The sequence below is a fragment of the Megascapheus bottae genome, chromosome 2 (genome assembly GCF_031878675.1).
Source record: "Megascapheus bottae isolate mThoBot1 chromosome 2, mThoBot2.hap1, whole genome shotgun sequence".
NCBI classification, from domain to species: Eukaryota; Metazoa; Chordata; class Mammalia; order Rodentia; family Geomyidae; genus Megascapheus; species Megascapheus bottae.
The window spans coordinates 80,109,486-80,127,999 of NC_143510.1; the positions used below are offsets into that span (position 1 = coordinate 80,109,486).

An 18,514-nucleotide genomic window follows, 5' to 3' on the forward strand; every position below is an offset into this window, starting at 1 on the left:
TGACCCCACCTCACCTCTGGGATCCTATCAATGACTCATAAATCTAAACATAAAAATCAGTCCACCCAGAGCAAGGGGTGCCCACATTTTGTGTAAAAGAGTCAATCTAGAATCAATTTGCCCTCAAGAAGCCAATGGGTTGACAGTGAAGAACACAAAGATGAGATGTGTTCAACTCTCTTTGCTCACTTGGAGAGAAGGAGCAGTCGGTGCCTCATCTTCCATGGAATAAAGTGATAAGCCAGGTGTTGGTAGCTCACACCTGTAATCCTAGCTTCTCAGGAGGCTGAGATAAGGATTTAGGTTCAAAGCCAGCTCAGACAGAAAAGTCCCCATGAGAGTCTCGTCTCCAACAAACCCCTCAAAAACTGAAATGGAGCTGTGGCTCAAAGTAGTAAAGTGCTAGCCTTGAGTGAAAGAGTTCAGGGACAGCACCCAAGCCCTGAATTCAAGTCCTACAACCACAAAGAAAAACCAGAAGTGAGGATGGAGTGACTGCATTAATAATATGAGATGATTAAGGCTTGGTAGTTACCAGATTGCCTGCCCTGATCATCCTGTTAACACTGTAACCTTCCCTGTACATCCTTCACCCCAGGCACAGATCACCCATCTACTAAGGAGACAGATGAGATTTCCTGCTCCCACTGTCGGCTCCCACCCTTACCTTTGTGTTACCTTCTTCTTCAGTCAAGGAAAGGATGCTAGGCAAGCACTCTACCACTAGGCCAAACTCCCAGCCCAGAACGCAAGATCTTATGTAGCCAATTCATAGAAGTCATTGTTGTGAAATGAGATTCTAGAAGAATATGTGAAGAAATGATCAGGGGTTGTATATCTAGTAGAGAGAAGATACTCAAGTTCCTGTGAATTTCTCAGTATGTACATATAAAACCAACATGTGTTAAAGATAAAAATAGACTTAATGTAGGCAAAGTGACCTCCTACACAGTAGATTTGATGAATAATTCTGATGACAGTAATTAAAGCAAATTGACCTGATGATTGGTGGGTAAGGGACTTATCTTAATACACTTTGTCAAATATTGTCCATTTACAATATGAAAAATATCTTCCTCTTAAAATACTTCAGAATCGATAGCTGTGCTGTCTCAAGGTTATTCAGGTTGTCTCCATTCTGTGCATTCTAGAATGTCATTATTAACTTTGCACTTGACATTCTTCCATGAATCTGTTAGACTGGCCTTGGCAGCATGGAAAGACCATATGGTATCCATCCATATGGATGGGCTGGCTGGATTATTTTTTTACGAATCTTATTCCCTATTGATATTCCTGTTGTATGAACAGAATAACTTCTATTTAAAAGAGAGAAGATGTGGGGTTCCAGCCTCCGTATTATGTCAGTTCGAAAACGTGCTCAACTGTGAGTAGCAGAGACCTGCAGAGAGGGCTAAAACAAATTGACTCTGGGATGGTAGTGCTGCTATCTCCTTGCCAACATTCTGCCTCTCTGAGATCTCTGCCATGTTTGAGTTGCCACTCCTCTCCTCAATGCTGTTTCCTATTCACAGAGTGGCTACTACAACCCCAGCCGTCATTTCCTCAGGAAGAAAAGGAAAAGAACAAACAAGAAAAGCATGTCTGCTCTGTAGCTACCCATTTATTTTCCAGAGCTCTACTATCCTTCTGCTTGCATTTAATCAGCTAAACTTTACTTGCGTAACACCTCTGTCTTCCAAACAGGCTTGAAAATCAAGTGCAATTCTGCGGAACACAATGCTGTTCCAAAAAAATCAAGGTTGTGCACATCAAAAAAAAAATGGAGGTAGTATATACTGTAAAATTACCTAGCAGTCTCTGTGTCTATAAAACTAATTTCTGCAATGGGCAAAGAAGTAGGGAGAAATGGTTGCTGTAGGTTGCTATTAACTTCCTAGTTACCTTTTGCCCCAACCTAGAAGTGAAAAATCTTTCCGTTTGTTTTCTAAGTTGTGTCGTCAAGAAATTATTTTCTAAGACAGTCTTTATGTTGCTAATTACTTTTACTCCATTTCAGATCTTGCTGACTATGTCTCCATTTGGCTGACTGTATAGGTGACTTCAGTTATTCCTCCCCGGGCTCTGTAAGAAGAAACACTTCTCAAAATCTCATCACTGGGGTTAGCATTGCTGCCACGAGGCTTTACAATCAGAAGCCCTGAGAAACCTGAATGCTTCTTACCCCTGTTCAAAACATGCTGTAAAATTGATATTTGGGGAGTTGTATTCATTGTGCACTTAGAAAATGTTCTAAGACTGCTTTAAGTACTCATTAGCATTTTCAGGACACTAGGGAGTTATTTGGGTACATTTCACCCTTGCCAACAACTTCTGACTAATTTACTAAATGGCTCCTTAGTTGACTGAAAGAGTCATACAGCTTAAGAAAGCATCTAAAGAAAATATCTTAAGAGGCCAGGAGCATGCCTAGCATGCACAAAGCCCCAGGTTCGATTCCTCCATACCTCCATAGCATATACATAGAAAAAGCCAGAAGTGATGCTGTGGTTCAAGTGTTAGAATTTTTGCCATAAGAATACCCAAGGACAGTGCTCAGACCCTGAACTCAAGCCCCAAGACTGGCCAAAAAGAAAAAGAAAGCAAAAAGAAAGCATCTCATCCACTTAGAGGACCTGGCTTCAAAAGAATTATGGGTGTTCTGTTATTGTTCATTATCTTCCCATATTATCTGAAAAACAGGAATGCATAAAAGCCAACAACATCATCTAAAGACCAAATTTCTGGCTTTATGAGACAAAGTCATGAAAAACATACTGTTTCTCTTCCTCTCTCTCTCTCTTTCTCTCTCTCCCTCCCTCCCTCTCTTCTCATGCCAAACCTTCCTTTTGGTTTTCTAAATACAATACAAAAACACCCACTCTGAGAAAGATAAGCTTTTAATTTTTGGCTTGCTTTCTTCCCTTCTCTCATAGAGACAGCTCCATGTGGCTCTCAACTTGTCAGATATAATCTGTTCTGTCCACACAGTCTCAAGAGGATATCAGCCATAGAATCTGTGGTGTCAGATGAAAATGACATAGAATGCAAATGCAAAGCAATGCAGAGGTGATGAACAGGAATCTCTCCCTCCCTGAGGGGGAAAGAACAGGATGCCGGACCTGAAGTAAGCAACATAGACAAATAATAACTCAGAGCCTCAGCCAGTCATAGTGGACAATTCTCAAAAGCTGTATGCCCTCACATCTCTCATCACTCCCACTGAGACATTGTGGAAAGAAGGCCAAATCACCCTTCATCGGGATATGCTGATTCAGACAGACAGCTAAACCAAGGTGGCTTTGGTAAACACACTCTCTGGGATGAATTGAGTTCCCCTGTGGTCTGCTGCCCTGTTACTGTTAAACTGAAACCAGAGGAGCTCAGAGTTGCTAAGAGATTGTCACATTGCTGCCGGAAGAATTTACACAATTGGTGCCCTCGGGCAAGTAGTGCTGAATCTGTCAGTATTCAAGACTGTGTAATTTTTTCAGCTATTTCTTCATTCCAGTTTAAGTAGAGCACAGCCTTCTTTCCACACTTGCAGAATGAGCTTTTGCAGCATGGATCGTTCTAGGGAAGGGCAAAGATCAGCTACCAGAGGTGTGGGCTCAAGGGCTGAGCCCAGTTACTAAGCTGTGAAGAAAGCAAACTTGTCAGCACCAGGGCTGTGGACAGCTCTAAGAATAAACCAAAAAAAAAAAGTGTGCAAGGTGAGCCCAGGCAATGGTACAAGTAAGGAAATTTCCCTAAAACTGTAAGTCATGACAAAGCTGGAGTGCGAAACTTCCTGAGCAGTCTGACAATGAAATTGTGCCAGGAATGCAAAGCTCGGTTAGCAGGACCCAGGTACTAGTCTGTAATCCTGGCTTCCCAAGAGTCTTTGTTTCTGAGGATTATGAATCAGAGCTAGCCTGAGCATGAAAGTCCATAAGATTTTTATCACCAATTAACCACTCAAGAAAAAGTGCCATAAAGTGGTACTGTGGCTCAAGTGGTAGAGTGCTAGCCTTGAGCAAAAAGAGTTCAGGGACAGTGCTGGAGTTCAAGCCCCTGGACCAGAAAACAGAGAGGGGGAGGGGGAAGGAGGCAGGGAGGGAGAGAAGGATGGAGGAAGGGAGGGAGGGAGGGAGGGAGGTGCAGCACCGATGTTGCTCTATTTTCCTGTCCCTTTTCATGATAACTAATACTGAGAGAGTAAAGGAACGATGTGATTTCACAAATATCCTTGCCACAAGTTCATTTCATCAGAACATCTACTCAAGCTTGGCAACCCATCAGCTGGCCAGAAACCCATCTGATCTGATTGCAGCCAGTCCCACGGTGCTAAAATTCAGATTTCTAAATCTCTTGAAAGTAAGGATCAGTAAGTGTCATAACTTAAAGTCACATACAATCCAAAGTTATAAGAGGGCAGAAAATAAGAGCCTTGAGAAGCAACCTAGTATAGAAAAAGAACAAAGAAGCTCTACAGAGAGTGCCAATAATAAGATACTATGTGACCCCGGAGAAAAACAAGAATGGGGAGGTAAGCTGTCTGACAGATCAAATGGTCTAGTTCCTATGTGTCTAGTGCTTTTATTTCTTCTGATAGGAGTTCTGAACTCCCCTGCATCAACAGAACCCAACTCAGAAGCTCTTCCATATTCCTCCTATGTCCTGTTTTGATAGTTTGGTCATTCTGAACAGAATCTTCAGATCAAAAAGAACAGAGACTCATTCAAGAGCAAATTCTTATCATAAAGCTCCCCAAGGATTGAATGCAGAATCAAAGACATATCTGAGAACTAAAACAGATTAAGGATGAACCATTTTCCAACTCTGTCTCACTCAGAGATTTCACAGTCTCCCTGTGATGCTGTCTCTAGGCTTCTCTGCCCTATCCCTTTCTCTCCCAACTAGCTTATGCCTTCCTGCCAGTCAGCAGTTTTCCTCCACTTCAAAGATTCTGCTCCCTTGTAGCCTGTGCTTCTTCCATAGATTCAGCCTGCTGTGATTCTTCATGGCCCTATCTTACCTCTTGGCTTCCTGTTATAGATTCCTTCTGTTTCAGAGTCTGCTGCTAACTATACTTTCCAGTTCACCTTCAAAGAAGGAATATGATTAGCCGTGCTTGTTCTTTCACACCAGGGCAAAAGCTGCTGGCCAGGATCTGATTTGACTATTCTTATACAACCAGTTTTGGCCAGTCAGATAGCACCACAGTATAAAGCCAGTCATCTTGGCCTATCCATTTAGAAGAGAGTATGAGCATGGCAGACAAGTTTACCATCCATTTCATATAACAACTCCTCTATACCACAAATATCCTTGAGACATTATCCTCCAATTTTTCCTAGAAATTATCAGCTATGTGATGAAGCAAACTGTCTTATAATATTAGTGAGTGTATTACAACCTCTACATTTTTTTAAAATTTTGCTAAGCTTCAAATTTTTCCAAAAGTAACATGCCCTACTTTTATCATCATAAATATTATAGTAAGTATTTTTAAAAGCATCATTTTATAGGGAAAATGTATATTAAGCAACAATCATGCATCATACTCTATGCTAGATACTGTGAATACAGCAGGGTACATAAAAGCGTCTCTCCCCAGGGAACACGAGATACCACATAATTTATCAACTAAATCAGGGCACTCTGAGAATGAAAAGGGATCGCTGCTAATAATCAGATCAAGACTCAACTGAGACTATGCTGAATAAACCTGAGCGTATGCTTTCATTTGCATATGCCAGCTTGCCTATATATGTAAACTGAGGAGTGTCAAATACAAATTCTCTTCTCAAACAATAATTTCTTTTTTTACATATTAATTTATCTTTACTTATAATTTTTTCATTAATGCTTGTCTTGATAAACCGAGCAGCATAGTTTTTTTTATGGACAGAAAAGGTTTAAGAAGAGCAGAAACAGAGACCAAAAGGCTGTGAGTCCAGCTTAAACAGAAGAGAATTCCTTATCACACCAGCCAAAACTGCACTGGTAAAAATAATTTTGCCATTAAGTTAACTTCATTAGCAATGTCAAACAATAATTTCTAAAACTCAGAAAATTCTCGTTCTTTGGAGGGGTGGCACTAGGCCAAACTCCCAGCCCCTATCCTTGGGCTTTCTTAAGGCCAGAGCTGTACCACTTCTGGCTTTTTCTGTTTACGTGGTACTGAGGAATCGAACCTGGGTCTTCATGCATGCTAGGCAAGCACTCCACCACTAGGCCAAACGCCCAGACACATAACTAAGAAAATTCTTCCTGAAGAATTTGGAAGCAAAAGAGGCCTTTAACTGTCCCTCAAATTTAGACATCTCCTTTCTATACTTTAGAAAACATGCAGGATCTTAGATCAACAAGAAAGTCAGGGGAAGGGAAGAATGAGGTGATGGTAAGAGGCAGGTGCCAATATTTATCCATTAGTTACCATGTATGCGAGCTATTGGTCAGGGGCTTTCTATATATGATCAAAGTTAATCTCATAACAACGTTATGATGTGAACATTATTATACACATTCTTCTGAAGAAGAAAATGAAGTTTGAGGTGTTAACAAGTTGCCAGGGAACTAAATGTTGAAACTAAAATTCAATACCAGCTGTAACAAACTCCACTACATCTCACCATCTCTCAAAAAAATCAAATTTAAGAAGTTAAGACACTAAATAAGGTCAACTCAAAGATAAATGTTATAGGCATATGGCAATAGTCTAACGATAGAGGTCATTTCTTGCACATTATCAGCTTCTCAGCTTACCCCAAGAAATGAAGAAAATGAGCTTAACTGGATACTGCGCCTTGGAACATTTCTCACGGTCCTCATGTAGGTGGTATCTGAATTTGCCGTGTCATTTTAAAATGAGATTTTTGTAGGCAATTAAAGGAAAACATCTGAAGAGTGCTGTTAGCCCAGAGAAAAATGCTCAAAATTCTGAACTAATTTCCTATCCATTGTGTGATTTTATTGATACCAGATTGGTTAATTACAGAAATATGTCAAATGCTGTTTCAACAAATAACATCACAACCCAGATATCTAACGGTTTAATAGAATTTGACCTGCATGAACTTTTTCAAAGGATGAAAGTAGAGAAAAGTAGATTTTGCTGGGAGGGTTTTGTTAGGTTTGTTTGGGTTTTTCCAATAGTTATTTCTATATGTACTGCCAGAGGAAAAGTACTTTGAATCAAAGTCACAAGGGATAGAAAAAGAACACTTGAAATAAAATCACCTGTAAAATATTTTTATTGCCCTATGTTAGAAAAATTCATTTACAAACTAGCACTAAAAGAATGTCAAAAACTAAAGACAGCATCAAAAACCATATATCTGTGATTCCTTTCATCTCCGCTTCAGATCCCAATTGCACATTTTGGATTAAATGTCTTCCGAGGCCCTATATTAAAAACACTGCAATTGGAAGATCCTTCTCCACTAGAAAAAAAAAATCTCTTTTTTTGTCCTGAAGTCTTCCTTGAAACAAAAGAGCTCTATATTTTAGAAATGCTGAAAATAAAGTTTGCCTTTGTGTCCTTCTGTACTGAAATTTTGAGAGATGAGATAGAAAAATAGAGGTTGATGAGAAAATGGGATTTTCTTTAACATGTAAATGTTTGGTCTCAATACACAAATGGAATGGGTAATTTTATTTAATATAAAAAGAAAACAAAATCCCTTTGCCCTAAGTAAGTAAATGATGTCTCTATTCCAGAACTTGCACTGTACTTTACCTTTAGATCCCAAGTTGCAATTCAAACCAGTGTTTTAAAATACTCAGAGTCTTTATTCAGCTTCCATTTCCTCCATTAACAAGAAAAAATAATCTTCTTTCATGTTGTGTAGCTGATAACAAAAACTGGCTAGCATAAGAATGCCCCGCTGGATTCACAGTCGGCTTTTCAGAGCTGAATTGTATAGAAATAAATGCAACTACTTATTGTCTCGCTGAATTATGGATTTCAGGAAGCTGTTTAATAAGGGAGAAAACACTTAAGACAGTTCCTATTGAATTTTGTGCATGCAGAAAACTAACATGTAACAGGAACTGATAACACTGTTTGTTGAGAAAATTAAATTGAAATCTTATGATAGTTTAGAAGCCTAGATAGCTCCACAAGGACAAATCCCACAATTATTGGCATACCAGTAATCTGAGAAGTGTAATTATATTTTTAAGTAGTCAAATCTTTCTTTACCTGCAACTTTAGATTAAAAACTTGTCCTAGGGTCAGGAGTTTGGCCTAGTGGTTAAAGTGCTTGCCTAGCATGCACGAAGACCCGGGTTCGATTCCTCGGTACCACATACATAGAAAAAAGCCAGAAGTGGTGTTGAGGCTCAAGTGGTAGAGCTCTAGCTTTGAGAAAGTCCAAGGACAATTTTCAGGCCCTGAGCTCAAGCCCAGGACTGGCAAAAAATAAAATAAAATAAATAAAAACTTGTCCTATTCCTATGTCCTTCATTTAGCTTCTGGGTCCCCCACAAAATTAGCAGCCTTCCAAATGTATGGTGCATCCTCTCAATTTCTCAATTGTCCAAGAGACTGGACTGTCATAAAAATCAAACTAGTAACTGTTAACCCCTCTATATGTCACCTTTATAACAGCAATTTCTTTAAACAAACTATGTTTCTTAGCCAATGATGAAACTCTTACAGTTCATGTATTAAATTGTATTTATTTTTTCCATGTTTCTACTTTCCCTGAACTTAGCAATCTTTTTTTTTTTTGGCCCCCTTCTCTTTTCTGGCCCCGCTCGCTCCGGCCCCGCTCGCTCCGGCCCCGCTCGCTCCGGCCCGGCTCGCTTGCTCCGGCCACCACTCCGCTTGCTTGCTTTCGCTCTCTGTCGCTTGTTGCAGTCTCGTCTCTGCCACTTCCGGCTTGGTTGTGTATGTGGGATACCGAGGAATCGAACCCGGGTCTTTGTGCATGCTAGGCAAGCACTTTAACCTCTAGGCCAAACTCCCTGGCCCTGAACTTAGCAATCTTATAAGCACAAAGCAGACCCCTGAAAAAGATGTTTTCCAGTTGATTTGAACTTATACAGTAAACCTCAGAAATATCCAAGAATCCTTATGTTGGTTATTTGTCAATAGTTTATGCACTTAGACTTGCAGGTAACACAGTTCTGCTGAATGATTCAACCAGACAGGAAGACTGTAGCAGCAGCTCCCAGGCTAAGATGAGGGAAATAAACTATAAATGGTAAATAATAAACCCATACATAATGGAAACGTGAGAGAGATGCACCTAACTCACAGGAAGATGGAAAACTTCTGCTCAAAGGTGAGGGGCTCCCACCACAGGTGGGAGAACAAAGATTCTTGGGAGAAGGAAAATCATCTGGCCAAAGTGAAGACAATGCAGCAAACTCATGTATTTTGGAACTGCACACCATTTAGTAAGATTACAAAAGGTACATCTTATCTTAAAACCTGACTTGATATCAACTGAAAAAACTAACTGCAGTCTAGATAGTCAGAAATTTCCCTTTATTCTAGTCAGATACTACAGACTGTCCATCACTGTATCCAGACAAATCCCAATATCCTCTAAAGCTTCCATGCACAGCAGTTGACACCAAAACATGAAAATTATTCAAGGAAATGTCATTTTTTTTATTCTTTCTATTGAATGAGCTAAAGAAAAAAATACAAAAATTTGGTGGCTAATTTCCTCATTTTCATTTTCCATCTCACTTCCATGATTGGAAATGCAATCCTAAGGGTTTAAAAGCGTTTGGGGGTTTGTTTTATTTTTGTTTTTGTTTCCTGTCAGTGAAAACCCAAACATTGAGAAGAGTGCACAAATGGGTAGATACCATAAATGAATAATAAATGTATACCTATAAATCTCTAAATAAATGCTATTATTAGTATATTGCAGTATTTTTCATATGCTTAGTATATGCATAGGGAGTGGTTTTATCTTGTCCATGCTTCTATTTATTGTAATTCCATCTTTTAGTCAAATGTACTTATTGTTGATAACTTTTAATATTAGAATAGTTGGAATAAAAGTTTGGTCGTTTATCTTCAACCTAGGCTGTGTTCATGATCATCTCTCCTGCGATCCCTGTAACCCAAGTTACTTTTCCAAGTGCATGCCAACATGCCAGTGGCAGAACTCTGAATTATGTTGTTGAGAGTTAAAAACAGCTAAGCCTACTAGTGTATGCCAGTGATCCCAGTACTCAGGTGGCTGAGGCAGAAAGATTATGAGTTCATGACAAGCCTGGGCTACATAGTGACAATGACACGAGCCAGAGCTACCAAAGTTCGTCTCCTAAAAGGAAAAGAAAACATTAAAAACAAAAGCATGGAGACAAATTTATAAACACTTTATGGGATTGACACAACTTGATTACCACTGCAGTATTTCCTCATCTGTCAGGCAAGTACATCCCCGCACTGTGTGTTGTCAAGTAATGGAGGAATATTCATTGAATTGAAAAGACCCAGAGTAGGACATTAGATTACAACTTCTATATACAGACAAAGTACATCATAGCAATGGCTTTTCATCTTTTTATCTGCTTCCCTTTTCCCTTCAGGCAAAAAAATATAAATGAAAAATACCTTCTACCTTCAATCAAATACCAAAGATAAAAAACGCCGATTGCTTGCTTGACTGCTCACAATGAAGGTATAACAAATGTTAATCTATTTCTGCAGCCCACAGAGAGGAGAGACTGGAAAGGGGAGAAGGGGATTAGAAGAGCTTTTCCTTGGTAGCATTTTTTGAGACTTCAAAATGCTCTTAGAAGCTACTTAACAACAAAATCAGTTGATCCTATTGTTGTGGCTCAGAATTCCGTTTCACTATACAGCAGTTGAGTGAGAAGGCTATGGGGCTGGAGTGGCATTAACGCTTTGCCCATGGATTCTTGCAAAGGTGTTTAATTATAGGACTTTAAAGTAGTCTTACAAAAATCCCCCTAGCTTGCTGTGAGACTTGTGTCCCCAGGGCTAGGTCCACCAGTGGTGGGGGCAGAATATCAAAGCTCAGATCACTACCTCAGAAGTTCAATCTCACCAAGTTGGATTTCTGAAACTCTAACTCTGCCCACTTCCACCTACCTACCCCCTGGGATTTCACCTCTCTGGTCAGTGGGTCTAGGAGATCCTCTCTCCTTCTTCCTGAGTTTCATATGGCTTCTGGTTGTACCTTCAGAGCTGCTAGGCTCTCTCTCCTGACCCCACCCACCACTACACTCACAAACATCCATATCCTGCTCAGAGGCTGCTGAGAAGAAACCAGAGAAGCAAGGCAAAGGACAGCATCCATCCTTCCTTCTTCCCCTGCAGCCATGGGTCTATTGGTCTAGTATAAAACTATTATCAAATACTATTCATGTTCATCTACTTTGAAAAGCAGATTACACCCCCACATGACCTGCATGATTCTCCATCAATTAGTTGAAGGCTTTTGGAAAAATAACCTTAGGTCACCCCCAAAACAAGGAGCTTCTTCTCTACATTGCCTTTGACTCAGGACTACAACATCAAGCACTCAGGAGGTTGAGACAGGAAAAGTGGAAGTCAAGATCAACCTGGGCTACATAGCAAGTCATGGACAAGCCTAGATTACAGCAAAATCCTGACTCAAAAAAAAAAAAATAAGAGGTGCAGGCAAGGGGTGGGGGGAGCGCGGGGCAGGAGGAGTACCTGGCAAAGGCAAAGAGAATTATGCGTGCGTTAGGCAAGCTCTGAGAGAATGGCTGTGGAAGCTCTCCACTGTGGTTTGACTCCACGGGATATCGATCACCCTGCCCGTGCTGATGGTATTAAACTGCAACTTGATGGTGAACGTGTGGAATCTCAGTCCACTAAAAACAAAGGTTTCCAGAAGGTACCCGACCAAAAAGGAGCCCCCAAGAGACTTCAGGGAGAAGTTGAGACAACTAAGTCAGCCACAGTGAAGCTGTCAAAGCCAGTGGCTCTGTGGACCCAACAGGATGTCTGCAAGTGGCGGAAGAAACACTGTCCAAATCAGTATCAGATCTACAGCGAGTCATTCAAACAACATGACATAAGTGGATGAGCTCTGCTGAAACTCACAGACAAGAAGCTGGAGCGCATGAGGCTTGCCCAGGAGAACCTCAGACAGCACATCCTACAACAGGTGCTCCAGCTGAAGGTGCGGGAAGAGGTCAGAAACCTGCAGTTACTCACACGAGATGTGGTGGTTTATGCCTGTAATCCTAGCTACTGAGGAGGCTGAGATCTGAGGATGGAAGTTCAAAGCCAGCCCTAAAGTCCATGAGACTCATATCTCCAATTAATCACTAGAAAACCAAAAGTGGTGCTGTGGCTCAAGGGGTAAGGGCAGTATCCTTGAGCTGATGAACTCAGCAATCGCACCCAGGCCCAGAGTTCAAGCCCTAGAACCAACAACAACAACAAAAAGATAATAAACTTTTTATTGTGTATATTGTTTTTAAATGAGCCTCTCTTACAAATTGGCGATTTGTTTTCTTCAATAGAGTTTTATTCTAATACTTTTGGCTAAGCTGGATTTGACATGTATTAAAAAAAAACAAGCAAATGGTCTTTCATTTCATTTTTAGTTTTGACATGCATTTCCTTTTATGTTGCCTGTTTTCCCTTTCATCCATTTCTTCCAGACTTCTCCTCCCTTTCTGCCCCTCCCTTCCCTCCAAATGCACTCCTCTCAGCCAGGGGAAGAGCTACTGGAAATTTATTAAAGACCAGTTTCTGCTTCTTTGTCAGGGACAATCATTTGTTGTAGAGCTGATTTTCTGCCTTCATTACATGAAAATGTCACTGTTAAAAAAAAAAGAGTATGCAATATCAACTCTAGCCAGAATCCTAATCTACCTACATATTTCCAACAAGCCAGTTCCCCCAAATATAGAAGGCAGTTCCTTTAAATACAAAACTTAATACAGATAAATAATTAGATATGTATATGGGAAACTCTGATAAGCATACTTTTAAACACAGAACTTTCCCCTTCCTAATGGATAGAGCATAGAACCTAAAACATAAGACTTGTTTGCTCAGGATCACACAAACCTTCAGGGAGTAAGGGATAAGGCCCAATCACATGATTCTCAGCAACATTAGGGATTTGTACAAGAAAGACCCACAAAGGAAATCTTTCAGATAACCACATACTGCTTTAGAGCCAGTGACTATGGGACTTTAACCCGTCTTTCTCTCAATTCAAAGCAGCACATACTTTTTCTCCCCACCCCCCACTCCCTTTTTATGCCTCCTGAAGATCTCATCTGACAAGGTATACTAACATATTGTTTGTAATCCTACACGCAGAAGGATCAAGAGTTTGAAACCAACATGGGCTACAATAATGAGTTCCTCACAGGGTATCCTTAATATGTGGCTATTAGATCCAAACAGTACAAGAGCAATGACTCAATATTTGTGTACCCAATGCTACGGACATGGTATTGGAAATATAAACACAACCACATAGACATAAAAATTCATGACTCTATAAACATAATGTTTTATTATATAGATTAATATGTATCTATGACATACAAACCCTCAGCCTAATTTTAACTATGTTCTAAAACCTAAGTGCCAGTGATTGCATATAGAGATTCCCTCCTTGAATACTTGTTTATTGAAATATGATGTAAAAATCAATGTTAATAAATTCTTTAATAAAAAAAGGAAAAAATATAATGAGTTCCAGGTGAAAAAGAAGGAGAGAAGGAGAGAGGGGAGGGATGAGGGAAAAAATGGAGAGAGGAAAGGAAGATGTGAGAGAGAGGGAGGGAAGGACAAAAGGAGGAAGAGAGGGAGAAAGGAAGGAATGGAGGAAGGGAAGGAGAGGAAAGGGAAGAAAGAAGGAAGGAAGGAGGGAAGGAAGGAAGGAAGGAGGGAGGGAGGGAGGGAGGGAGGGAGGGAGGGAAGGAAGGAAGGAAGGAAGGAAGGAAGGAAGGAAGGAAGGAAGGAAGGAAGGAAGGAAATAAGAGTCTCTGATTGGTAAGAACTTGTCAACCAGCAGACCATGAGGCAAATACGGTGGCCACCACTAGGCATATATGTAGCTACCCTACACTTCATGATAACTGAGTCTTCATGTAGACAGAGCTTCTCCTCAAGCTTCTAAAAATAAGTGAGAGATGCCTTACTGGAATTACAAGAGCAAACCATGCCTGAGTCCACTTGTCTGCTTCTCACACAGCAGGAGTTTGGATGAATAGGCAATCCTGGTGTAAGCCTTCTACAGTCTTCATTAGTAACTCAGTGGTATTACTCTCCAAGCCAGGGTGGAAATGACTGTCTGAGCCACACCCCTTCCAGATGATGATAGTATGATTCCTTCCCTTTCTGTGTACCTGTAAGGCATTTTATTACCCTTATCTTTATGAACCAGGACCAGTTTTTTCCTATGCTTTGTTCTTCATCTTTCCCCATTCTCTCTTGACCATTTTCTCTTGGTTTAGTCTCCACTGAATATGAACTTAATTTGAATTATTCCAATAACTGCATTTTCTTTCTAATTTATATTTATTCAACATATTTCAGCTCCATTTACTATTTGGGGGGGGATTTTTTTTCTCTTCCATCATGAGTTCATGGGCCATATAAGAAAGCCTGAATTGCAAATTGCCAATTGGCCTTCCTAGCTTAGCTACATTTATTATAATTTTTTTTCAAAAAGAGCACCAAAAAAGCTGGGAAATCAGCTTTATTACTCTCAAGGTACAAGAGAGAAATCATGAAGATTCCCTGAGAGATTTAAAGTAATCACTGTAGTAACTGGGAAATTACCACTTACCACTCCGCTGAAGTCTAAGACTGCTTAATTAATCCAAGAGTCCCTTGCACTGAGTGCCCAGCTGGGTTGTACAAATCATCACTCAATAATTCAAAGGTCTTTCAGGAGAGCAGCACTTTGACCTGCATATAGAGGTCTTTGTGTTTTCATCTGGTTTCTTTGGAAAGCTAGTTACCTTTAATAGAAGGAAGAAAAACAATCTCTGAACCAAAGAGCTTCACAGAAAAGAAGCACATCCAGAAGGAAGCCACAAAGCCTGGAGAAGGCATAGCAGCCCGTGACTCACAAACAAAAAGATCTGTAGGAAACTAGCAAGTTTCTTGGTCCCAGAAGGAAAAGATATCCTGGGTAATTAGCCTAGTGAAATAGACAATAAGGCTAAATAAGACCTTACTGTCTAGAAATGCAAAACATTTTTTTAAAGAATACAGGGTTTCTAGAGCTTATGTTCAAATCTGTTCAAATCCTAACTTACCATTTATTACTTGTGTTATTTTCCTGAGCTTAATTAACATAGTTATCCATCAGCAGGCAAATGGATAGAGATTTTGGTATATACAAACAATGGAGAATTATTTGGCTATGCAGAAGAATGGAATTACACTGTTTTCAGAAAAGTATATAGTATAGTAATAGAAGATCATCTTATTAAATGAAGTCAATCTCACCAAGGCAAGCATTTTTTCATATATATGAAAACTGAACTGGGGGAGTGAGTGATGATGACCTGAAAATAAAAGGGGGACTATTTGGGATATGGAAGAAAAAAGAATAAGGGGATAAAAAGGATAATAGGAAAGAGAATGAATATGAACAAAACACATATACTATGGAAGTGTCATAATGAAGCCCTTTGCACAATTAATATATACTGAAAATACATGCACTTCAGAGACACTGTGAATGATAGGAGTCAAGGATGGGAGTTTGTGCTGAATAATTTTGTTTATGTGGCATTCATCCAACAATAATAGAAAATAACAATGATGCCATCTCTGGGAAGGGAGAACAAGAAGCTGAGGCAAGATTGACAAAATAGGAGAAGGGGTGGGGGAGGGAAAGGGTGACAAAAATATGAGAAGGGGTATCGAGGTTCAAGAAGTAACGCACCTGACGAATTACCTGACGAATGTAACTGTAACCCCTCTATACATTATTCTGACAGTAAAATACAATGTCAAAAAGGAATTGACAAAATAGGAATTTTTAGAGTCATAGATATGTCCTATGTCTTGTTTGTGGGATCGTTTGTCAAAGATCTTTGAACTGGGTAGTGTGTATGTTCTTAAATTTTAATTATAACAATGTTTAAATAAAAGTTGTTTCAGATTAACAAAGACAGGTATTGAACGAATTTACCAAAGTCTCCTTAAAAGTATTAAAAGATTCAATGTATGTGAATTAATGCACCTTCTATCTGGCAAATATCATGTAACCCTTTTATTGATTACAATAAAAAAAATATTTAAAAAAGTTTTAAAAGATGTTGCCTCCCACAAAGAAGGAAAATTAAACCTATACTAAAGAAATGAGAGTAAAGAAACAAAGAAACAAGAGGATATTGTCAAAAGTATTGACTGATGGTGTTCACACATTTTCAAGTGATGGAACTATTACACAACACTACTACACGATAGTGGCTGAGGATGGAGGACAGTGGTATAGCACTTTAGCACCACTTGTGTTCGGCAAAACAAAAGGATCAACAGAAAAAGAAAGACCCAAAGACTGGACAAAGAGAATCCAAACTGTCATTACTCACAGACAGTAGTGTTGTTTACACAGGAAAATCTATAAGAATATCTTTTTTAAAAAAACTATAAAAAGCAATAAGAGTTTAGTGGATATAAAATCATATACAAAAATCAATAACATCTCTATAAACCAGAAACATCCAATTAAGGAAGGTATAATTTAGATATTGTCTCAGTTACAAGCAGCAACAAAAATAGAAGTATAGGGACACAGCTGGCCCACTACACGTATTAATATTACAGAAACAGTATAAAGCTTTACTGAAATAAGTAAATTTTCAAGCCTGAAAAAAATGCACAATTCTCACAGGTAAGAAACACTCAGCATTCTACAGATGACAATTCTTTCCAAAATAATCTATACAGCCAATGCATTCCAGTCCAATTCACTTGGGGTTTTCATAGACCTTGTCAGGTTGATGGCAAAATCCCAATAAAATAACAAAGGGCAAAGAATAAGCACATCAATTCTGAAAAACAATAGTAAAGGAGAACTCATCCTCAAACACATCAAGAGTTATCATAAAGTCATATCATAGAACAAAGTGAGAGACAGTGCACAATTAGGACAGAATAGACAGCCCAGAAACAGATGCAGGTTTTTATACTGGAACAGTTTCATAGCACAAGAGGACTTGAAGGTTTAGTGGAGAAAGTACTGTATGGTTTTTGCATAATACCTTTCACAAAAATCTCTTTTTAAAAATAATAAATCCATTAATGCAAACTGTTGAGACGGTTGTGGAAAGTGGAAAATCCCGCGCCTATTTGGGGGATAGAGGGTGAAGGAGTAAACTTTCAACACATTGGAGAGCAGTTTGCAATCACAAATAACCTTGAAACAAATGCCCAACACTTTCAACTTAGCAGTACAGCCCTGGAATATCTACCCTAAATTGTTTATCAGGGAAGATGATATAATATAGTGTATTCATAAAATGGCATTCTAAATATTATCATATTAAGCTAAATATTAAATATTTATGGATTTTTAAGTACAAAATAACTCATATGGTATATACAGATTTGTCATTTACGTAAATGTTAAAGGCATAAGACAATAGGATACATCTACCGGAAGCAGAAAAGCAAGTATGCAAGCAATGTTCACTTACTTTGTGATTTTTTTTCTATCTTTTCATTAATTTTCAGTTTAATATATCCACACAGAGTGGTGTGTGATGCCTGGTGAGTTCTTTTATATTTATTTGTATATTGTTAAATATACAAATAAAGAAACATACAAATATAGAGGAACCTAATCACTGAAGGAACCTAACCAAGAATTGCCTATAAAGGTAACTAAGGAAGATCCAAGAAGATCAATAAACTGAATCAGAAGTGAAGATAAGAATAGAGGTGTGACTACATAAATTGAGGCTTAGAGAGAAGGAGCCAGACTGCAGGAATTAAGCAGGAATTCTGCTATACCTTCCAAGAAGAGACCATGGTTCTACTTTTTTCTCAGAAAATGATAAACACCTTAGAAACTTTCATGAATTCATAATATCCTATCAAAATGTGTGTGCTCCCTTTCTTCCATTCCATGATGAGCTGGCCACCTCTGGTGTTAACATAGTCTCTTGGGTACCCTAACACTCTGCAACAGAATCTGAAAAGAGTTCACTGAAAAGAAATAGCTCTGCATGTAAGGGATGATAGAAAAATTCCACCTCCGCCTTTGGACTGAAATGCAAACACTTCCAAGCTAAGATACTGTTCTCAATAGCTTCCTGACATTGAGCAAGTTGTTTAACCATCCCAAGTTCAGTTTTCTTCACCTTCAAAATGCGTGTGACAATAACCAATTCCTGAGTGCATTCGTGTGAAGTTTAAATAATGTAATATGTACAAAGAGGTTACGATAGTGCCTTCACATAGTAAACATTGAATAAAGTTATCAATAGCTATGATGATTATAGAATGATTGGTGGCTACAGGGAACCAAATCAGAATGAAATTGGCTCAGTGAGAGCACTTACTAGTTCAGAGAAC

The 18,514-nt window shown here is 39.1% G+C and overlaps 1 pseudogene; it reads left to right on the plus strand.

Annotated features, from left to right (window-relative positions):
• Positions 1-11,705: 11,705 nt before the first annotated feature.
• On the plus strand, positions 11,706-12,203 carry LOC150067391 (sterile alpha motif domain-containing protein 12 pseudogene; annotated as a pseudogene).
• Positions 12,204-18,514: the final 6,311 nt, after the last annotated feature.